This window comes from Notamacropus eugenii, chromosome 6 (genome assembly GCF_028372415.1).
Source record: "Notamacropus eugenii isolate mMacEug1 chromosome 6, mMacEug1.pri_v2, whole genome shotgun sequence".
In the NCBI taxonomy this organism is placed as follows: domain Eukaryota; kingdom Metazoa; phylum Chordata; class Mammalia; order Diprotodontia; family Macropodidae; genus Notamacropus; species Notamacropus eugenii.
The window spans coordinates 368,168,649-368,178,641 of record NC_092877.1 but is presented as its reverse complement, the minus strand read 5'-3'; positions in this window follow the sequence as shown (position 1 = coordinate 368,178,641).

The following is a 9,993-nucleotide window of genomic DNA, read 5'->3' as shown; positions in this document are numbered from 1 at the left end:
GAGATTGGTGCACACAGTTTCATTTGGAGCCTGAGGGCAGTGACACAGGCATTTGTCATAGGAAAAGCCTGAGGAAAAAATCCAGCTCTGCTTTTCCAGGCTCCTGACCAGTGTCCAGGGTAGAGGAAGGAAAGAACAGGGCTGGAAATCCTGGGCTCAAAGCTTCTGGGGCAAATGCCTCCCTCTGAGCCTTGGATCAGGAAGGAGCAAGGTCACCCAGCCCCTGCCATTTGCCCTGTAGTCTTTTCCCTGTGTACCCTGGCAGGTAACAGCAAGCATCCTGAGTGACCAATCTCTCCAAGTCAGGGGAGGCCATGCAGAAACCATCCGTTCTGCCAGAGCCCTGGGTTTGGAAGCAGACAGCTTGGGTGGAGTCTAGTCAGAGCTCTACTGTTACCTGGTGATATAACTTTGCACAAGCATTTCCCCTCTGTGCTTCAGTTTCCTTATTTGTAAAATGAAGAATTCAGACTAGATGATCTTTGAAGTCCTTTCAGGGGTAACATTCTATGATCCTCTGACCCTCCAGCTAAAAAACTGATAGCTAACATCATTGCTGCCTGATCACATGCCTCCCCTGCCCCCCCCCCCATGACCTGTAACCTCTCCTCATGTATGCCTCCCACAAGCTCACTGATCCTAGGTCTCATGGAGCCCGAGGTGATTTCAGTGAAACTATGAAGCATGTTTAGCCCACCCCCACCCACCTCACCCAGGAGCACAGAACTTTGCCAAACAAAGAAGTCTCTTAAAGCTTAGACCTGCTCCAAAGTGGAAGCCAGTTCTTTGGCTATCACCAAGCCAAGACGGAATGAATGCTCACTTTCCAGGGATGCAGTAGGGCAGATTTTGTCTCAGGTATATTTTGGACCAGACACCCTCTGAAGTGTGAGTTAACTGTGAGTTAATTATCAGAGGTCTCTTTGAAAGGGATTAGAGTCCAGTGGTAAATGCTCCATGGGATATGAAGTCATGAACATGGGTCATAGACCTGGTCATCTGATTAACTAGCTGTGTAACTGTGGGTAAGGTCACAATCTCTGTCCTCATCTATCATATGACAGGATTGAACTGAATGGTCTCTAAAGTCTCCTAGTTCTGGGCCCTTATTGATACTATGAGGTCAATAAACACATATTAAATGCCTACTGTATGCCAGGCACAGTGCTAAGTGCTGGAGGTCTATTCACCAGAATGTTCCTCACCCTTTTAATGGGCATCCCAAGGTCAGAAATCCTGCTCATAGCCCTTTGCTTATGAAAAAAACAAAACAAAGCAAAAACAAATCCTGAGATCCCAGGCATCTTGGTTGTATTATATTCCTTTGCTCAATGCATGTATAAACTTGACTGTCTCTCTTTTATTAAATTGACATATTTTATTTGGAGACAGCCTGGCATATGTCAATTGTCACCCCCCACCACCCCACAAGCACTCTCATCAAAGTTCATCAAAAGGGATGGGGCCAAGATGGCGAAGCAGAAAGGTACACCTACTCTAGCTCTCCCCCCAAAGCCCATAAAATACCTGTAGAAATGACCCTTAAATTCTAGAGCAGCAAAAGCCACAAAACAACAGAGTGAAAGAGATTTCCAGCCCAAGACAGCCTGGAAGGTGGACAGGAATTGCACTGGGCTTGGAGCAAAGTATAGCCTTTGGAGTACAGCTCAGCCTTGGCTCACAAGCAGGCCTCAGGGGTGAAATCCCAAGCAGCAGCTGTGGTTCCCAGATTACTCAACCTGCAAATGTGAAGGATAACTTCAAGTGGTGAGAAAACGCTTTCACCTGAGTGAGAAGGGAACCATGGTCTGGCCCCAGTGGCCCCAGGGCAGCAGCAGTTGCAGCAATACAGCATTCATTTTAGGAAACCTCTGCCTAAAGCCCCTGGGGGAATCAAGCAAACTGATCTGGATCTCAGTCCTGAGTGGCAGTTCTGGGGTGAGGAGGAGCATGCTGGGATGGTGAAGCTGGAGGCGGTTGTGGAGAGGGAACCTGACTTGCAGATTCTGGGCAGAAAAACTGTATCACATGGGTCTTGGAATGGAGTGTAGCCCAGCCTAGGCCTTGTGGCATCAGCAGGAATAGAACCAGAGCAGGCTTCAGGGGCTGAAACTCCACAGCAGCTGAGGTTCCCAGATTGCTCAACCCACAAATGCCAAAGGCAGCTTCAAAAAGAAAAAGCTTGTGGGTGGAAAAGCTTGCTGTAGCTCCCAGACCAGAGCACAGCCGAGGAGAGGAGTTTACTCCCTTGATTGTGCCACCCTGGAGGAACTGAGAACTTACAGGTCCCCAGAGTATATCCTCCACTTGACAAAGGACTCAAAAGTCAAGTAACTGACTGGGAAAATGCCCAAAAAAGGGAAAAAATATAAGACTGTAGATGGCTACTTTCTTGGCGAACAGGTATTTTCTTCCGTCCTTTCCAATGAGGAAGAAAAATGCTTACCATCAGAGGAAGACATAAAAATCAAGGCTTCTGCAACCAAAACCTCCAAAATAAATATGCAGTGGTCTCAGGCCATTGAAGAACACAAAAAGGATTTTGAAAATCAAGTAAGAGAGGTGGAGGAAAAACTGGGAAGAGAAATGAGAGAGATGAAAGAAAAGCATGAAAAGCAGATCAGCTCCCTGCTAAAGGAGACCCAAAAAAATGTTGAAGAAATTAACACCTTGAAAACTAGCCTAACTCAATTGGCAAAAGAGGTTCAAAAAGCCAATGAGGAGAAGAATGCTTTCAAAAGCAGAATAAGCCAAATGGAAAAGAAGGTTCAAAAGCTCACTGAAGAAAATAGTTCTTTCAAAATTAGAATGGAATAGATGGAGGCCAATGACTTTATGAGAAACCAGGAAATCACAAAACAAAACCAAAAGAATGAAAAAATGGAAGACAATGTGAAATATCTCATTGGAAAAACAACTGACCTGGAGAATAGATCCAGGAGAGAAAATTTAAAAATTATGGAACTATCTGAAAACCATGATTAAAAAAAAGATCCTAGACATCATCTTTCAGGAAATTATCAAGGAAAACTGCCCTGAGATTCTAGAACCAGAGGGTAAAATAAGTATTGAAAGAATTCACTGATCGCCTCCTTGAAAGAGATGCAAAACAGAAACTCCTAGGAATATTGTAGCCAAATTTCAGAGTTCCCAGGTCAAGGAGAAAATGTTGCAAGCAGCTTGAAAGAAACAATTCAAGTATTGTGGAAATGCAATCAGGATAACACAGGATCTAGTAGCTTCTACATTAAAGGATTGAAGGGCTTGGAATATAATATTCCAGAAATCAAAGGAACTAGGATTAAAACCAAGAATTACCTACCCAGCAAAACTAAGTATAATACTTCAGGGGAAAAATTGGTCTTTCAATGAAATAGAGGATTTTCAAGCATTCTTGATGAAAATACTAGAGCTGAATAGAAAATTTGATTTCCAGACACAAGGATCAAGAGAAGCATGAAAAGGTAAGCAGGAAAGAGAAATCATAAAGGACTTTCTAAAGCTGAACTGTTTACATTCCTACATGGAAAGATAACATTTGTAATTCTTGAAACTTTTCTCAGTATTTGGGTAGTTGGAGGGATTGCATACATATAGACAGAGAGCCACAGGGGTAGTTGAATAGGAAAGGATGATATCTAAAAAAATACAATTAAGGGGAGAGAGAAGAATATATTGGGAGGAGAAAGGGAGAAACAGAATGGGGCAAATTATCTCTCATAAAAGAAGCAAGAAAAAGCTTTTTTGGTAGAGGGGAAAAGGGAGAAGGTCAGAGCAAAAAAGTGAAGCTTACTCTCACTGCATTTGGCTTAAGGAGGGAATAACATGCACACTCAATATGGTATGAAAATCTATATTACACTACAGGAACGTAAGGGAAAAGGGGATAAGTGGGCTGTGGGGAGGATGATAGAAGGGAGAGCCAATGAGAGGATGAAGCAATTAGAAGTAAATGCTTTTGGTGAGAGATAAGGTCAAAAGAGAGAATAGAATAAATGGGGTGCAGGATAGTTTGGAGGGAAGTGTAGTTAGTCTTACACCTTACACAACATGACTATTATGGAAGTCTTTTGCAAAATGACACATATATAGCCTATGTTGAATTACTTGCCTTCTCAGTGGGGACGGGTGGGGAGGGAGGAAGGGGGAAAAGTTGGAACTCAAAGTTTTAGAAACGAATGTTGAGAATTGTTTTTACATGCAACCGGAAAATAAGAAGTACAGGTAATGGGGTATAGAAATCTAGCTAGCCCTACAAGAAAAGAGAGAAGATAGGGATAAGGGAAGGGAGGGGTGTGATAAAAGGGAAGGCAGATTGGGGGAAGGGGCAATCAGAATGTGCAGCATTTTGGGGGAGGAGGGGAGAGACGGGGAGAAAATTTGGAACTCAAAATTTTATGAATGAATGTTGAACATTAAAAATAAATAAATAAACATTAAAAAAAAGTTCATCAAAACCTCTCTGTTCTGCTACTAATTGGGTGAGAGCACCTTCAAATGGTTTTGTGCTCATTTATATCATAATACCTAGGGGCAGAGATGAGGGGGAGGGAAGGGAGGAAAAGAGGGGGAAGATGATCAGTGAGGGAAGTGGGTTGTTTCTTCCCCATGTACTCCTGATCTCCCTGTAACACTCTCTGAGCACCCATCTTTTCACCCTGGTGTCTCAGAATACATTCCTCATTTCACATACTAGAAGCTTCCTAATCTACTCAATATAGATGGACAGTGAATTGAGCCCAGAGTTGAACAGGAGCAGGAAGAAGCAGGGAGGGGTGGGGGGAAGTGGGCTGGATTATTCTGGGAACTCCTCCCCCCAATAATCAAATCAATAGTTTTATTAATTCTAATTAATTCTGTGTCACTTGACTGCCTTCTGGTTCCACCAGTCATCCCTGTGTCCTCCCAGAACAAAACTTTCTTCCCTTTTGTCTTTCTCTATTAGAATGTAAACTTCTTGAGGGTAGACAGGGCTTATCTCTCTTTTTATATCTGTATCTTCACACTCAGCAGAGCATTTAATAGGTAAGAAGTCTTTAATAAATGCTTCTTCATTCATCCATCCATTCATCTATCCATCATTCATAGCAGACCTGGGATTAAAACCTGGATCACCTAGTCCCCAGCCCAATAATCTGACATTTCCATAACACTTTAAGGTTTGCAAAGTACTTCACACATATTTTAATTTCATTTTATCCTCACAACACTATGGGACAGGTCAAATTAAAGCCATTACCTTCATTTTACAGTTGAGGAAATAGAGGTTAGTGACTTGCCCAGAGTCACACAAACTAATGAATGTCTGAGGCTGAATTTGAACTCAGCTCTTGCTATCTCTAGGTTCAGTGCTTTATCCATTGTACCACCCATATGTCTGTACATACAGACATAGATACACACATGTGTTTGTATATCTACACATACATATGTTTATGTATGTGTCTATGCATGTGTATATACAATAGCTAATATGCACTCTATACACACACATTATATAGGCACAAATATAATTATCTATAATATAGAAACAAATATAATGTATAACCACTGAACTTCAAATTATACTATACATGTGTATAATATAATGTGTGTATATATTTATATTAAATATAAACAAAAATAAATAAACAGGTAAATGAATGAATTAGTAAATAGATGGACAAATTAATGAACAAGTAAATAAAAAAACTGATAAACGAATGAATAGGTAGATAGACAGTCAAATAAACAAATAAATGGGTGAATGGATAGAAAGATGATAGATAGACAGATAGATGATAGATAGATAGATAGATAGATTATAGATAGATAGATAGATGATAGATAGGTGATAGATAGATAGACAGATAGATAGATGATAGATGATAGATAGACAGATAGATAGATGATAGATAGATAGATAGATAGATAGATAGATAGATAGATAGATAGATAGATAGATAGATAGATAGATAGATGATAGATAGATAGATAGACAAACAGACAGACAGGCAGACAGACAACAGCTATGTGAGGTAGGGGCAGCACCCCGGGCATCATTATGCTTGTTTCAATAGGATCACTGGGTTAGAGTTGGCAGTGGCCTCAGAAGTAACCCAGGCCGATGTGGCCAGGAAAGGGTATTGGATTTGGAATGAGAACGTTTGGGCAGCTCCCCTCACCTCTTTGGACCCAAGTTCTCCAGTCTCTAAAATAGAAACAAAACTAGGATGTCAGGAAGTAACTGCAACTATAAGCAAAGAATACGGCCTCAAAGGGTGAGACAGAGACCTGAATAGATTAAAAAATAATGATACTCAATTGATCTGCCAGATCCACAGAGGTTGGGGGAATGAATGGGATGATGGTGTCCAAAAGTGGACAGAAGCCCCACCCAGAGAGCTTTCAAGGTCTCTTCCATCTCTCAAGCTATGATCCCACTTATTTCACAGATGGGTAAACTGAGGACAGAGTAATGTGTTGTTATTATCATTAATAATGATAATAATAGAGTCACTGTGGCAGGCTGGAAAGACTTCTAGACTTGTAGTTAAGGTGCGTGGGTTCAAATCTCATCTCAGATCTTTGACATTGGATAAAGCACAGCCTCTATGGGTTTCAGTTTCTTCATCTGTAAAAAGAAAGGTAGCATCCTCTGAGGCCCTTCACAACTCTGCAGATGAGCTTTTATGGCTTATTACATTGTCCATTAGCTTGCATTTATATGGGAATGAAAGTTTGCAAGTCTCTCTGCTGACATGGTCTTCTTTGATCCTCCCAATGGTTCTAGGAGGTAGGTGCTATTATCATCTTCATTTTACAAATGGGGAAACTGAGGCTCAGAGAGGTTTGTCCAGCGTCAAACCAAACTAGAATGTATGAACTGTTGCCTTCTGAATCCAAAGGTCTTCCCATTTCACTGAACTTCTTACAGATGGGGGAATCAACTCAGAGGAGTTGTGACTCAACTGTGATCACTTAGCCAGTGTCAGAGGCACCAAAGTGGGGCATTAAAAAGAGTAATGGACTTGAAGTCAGGAAGACCTGAGTTCAAATTCTGACTCAGACAACAATAATGTGACCCTGGGCAAGTCATTTAACATTTAGCAGCCTCCATTTCCTTACCTGTAAAATGGAGGCAATATTAGCCCTTACTTTGTCAGGTTGTCAGGATCAAATGAGAATATCTGTAAAGTGTTTTTGTAGAACTCAAAATGTTATATAAATGCCGACAACATACACATGTAAAGCACTTTACAAATCCTGAAAGTGTTTTATGAACACTAGCAGAGTTTGAAGTTAGACCTCCCTGGCTCCAAATCTAGTCCTCTACTTCTGGTACTCCATCATGTCTGTGATGGGGGGAGAGAGTGGGCCATCAGGAAGAAAGGGAGGGAGGCGGTAGTTACCAAAATGTTCAGAGAAGAAGGACCTACATCCACATTCCTTCCAAACGAATGGGAACAGAACCCTGCCTCCCAGATCATGGCTCACCCAGGCAGTGCCAACTTTCTCCAGCTTGGCAGTGCCCTCAAGATTTCCCACATGGGACCAAAAAAAGCAGGCATTTCTCCTGAGGGGGCACAGCTAGAATAAGGAGCCACTAGGAGACATACCTAGCTGCTCATTCATTGGGAGGCAGCCTATAATTATTTTGCTGAAATTAGATACAAATTTCACTCGCACTTCCGGAACCCTTTCTCCTGGACGACATCGCACGAAAAGAAGGGGAGTTGGAGTTCTTATCACTTAGATTTTTTCTTTTTAGCTCCTGATTTTCAATGGAACCTTCACTGATTATTGCTTTGATGACCTAATCATTTCAAGGGCCTGGTTTAAAAAAAAAATTTTTTTTAGCCTAGAGGGTAGATGACCATAAGGAATAAAGAACATCTTGGCAAAGAGGAACATTTGGGCTTCTGTATTCAGAAGCAGCCTTGCCTCAGAGCTGGGGTCTGTTTGGGAGATGTGGACCAAGCATGAATCTCAGGACAGGAGAGGCGTGAGGCACCCCACCCTGCTTGACTCATACCTGAAAAGGGGATCCATCTCCAGCATCCCAAGGGACTGTCCACCCAATGGGTGAACGAGGGGGAGTCCGCTGGCAGGCATTCTACTTTATTAAGAAGTTTTCTCCTGCTATTATTATACCTCTTAAAGGAAGGAAAGAAGGAAGAAAAGAAGGAAAGAGGGAAGGAGAGAAGGAGGGATGGAATGAAGGAAGGAAGGAAGGAGGGAAGGAGGGAGGAGGTGTTTATTAAGTGTTACCATGTGGCCGACACTGTACCACAGACTTTACAAATTTTATCTCATTTGTTTCTCACAACAACTCTGGGAGCTACATTATTATTATCCCCGTTTTACAGTTGAGGAAACTGAAACAAGCAGAGGTTAAATGACTTGCCCAGAGTTATGTAAATAATCAGGATCTAAGACAATATTTGAACTCAAGTCTTTCTGACTCCAGCACTCTATCCCCTGCTGCATCTAGCTGCCTCTTTGACAGGATCATCTCACGGAATCAGATTCTGAGCTGGAAGGGACCTTAGGAGTCATCAAATCCAGTCCTTTCATTTGACAGACAAGGAGCTGAAGCCCTGAAAGATCGAGTAAGTGACCTGTCCAGGATCACACAACTAATAAGTATCTAAAGCAAGATTCAGAGGCAGAGCTGTTTGACTCCTGGTCCAGGACTTTCCCTACTCTGCCACCTAACTTCTCCCTCCTTCCATTGCTGAGACAGACCAAAGAAAGCAGATTTAGTCCTTCTTCACAAGACAACTTTTCAAGTAATTGAAGACCATTAAAGTTACCCGCCTCCCCCCCCATCCTCAGCTTTTTTTCTCAAGGCTAAACTTTCCCAGTTTCTCCAACAGATCTTCAGAGGTCATGGGCATCTTCATGTGATGGGATTGGCCATGCATTCTATACGGCATCCTCTCAGGGCAAGAAGAGACCTTGCTCTTTCCTCCAATGCTTTCCCCCATGTGCTAAAAGTTGTCCACAGGGCAAAAGTCAGTCAGATGTGCTAGAAAAGTTGTGAACTTTGAGAGCTTTGGACTTGAGGTCAGAAAATTGAGGTTCTAAACTCAGTTTTCCCACCATGTGACTGTGATCTTGGGCAAGGATCTTAATCTCTCTGTCCCTTAATTTTCCTCATCTCTGAAATGAGAGCATCGAATTCCACAATCTCCAAGGTGCCTTCCATCCCTAAGTTTCTATCATTCTACAAAATGTTCATTGAAAGGAAACTGATGAAAATATTTAGAGTTACCACAGTCTTTGAGGCTAAAAGTAGTCAGTACAAAATATTGGGTGTATTTTTTATCTTTCCATTGCATTGTAAAATAGAAAACACGAAGACATGAGCTGGCTTTCAACATTCTGGCAGAACAACTTGGGTCCAACTCCACTCTGGACAACACTGAAGCCTACAGCTACAGGAACTCCAAAGTAATAAGAACATCGACTCTGACGCATAGCTTCTTCCTCCTTCCTCCCCTCTCCCTTTAACTAAAATAATATTTTAACTTGCAAAAGGAGGACCCTTTAGAAAGCTATCATTGTGTTATTTTACTAACTACAGAAATGCCAGATGTCTTCACCTCAGTGCATAAAGAATATTTGCTTCCTTGATATTGTGGCCCAGATGAGTCTTTTAGATGATATGGTTGAAAGACCTCAGCCAGATGGTTCAAAAGCAGGACTCCCTAACCTGGGGTCCATGAACGTTAAAAAAAATATTTGGATAATTGCATTTCAATGGAATCTGTTCTCTTATGCATTGAAAAACCTGACTCTGAGAAGGGATCCCTGGGCTTCACCAGACTGACTTCCCAAGGGGTCCAGGACAAAAAGAAAAATAAGACCTCCATCTTTGAATGATCTATTTCTGTTGGTTCCAATGCTATCTGTCTAGTCACCTTGGCAGAAAAGTTCTCCTGGATACTAACACAGAGAACTTTAAGATTTATGAAGCATTTCACCACATTATCTTTCTTGCATCTGATC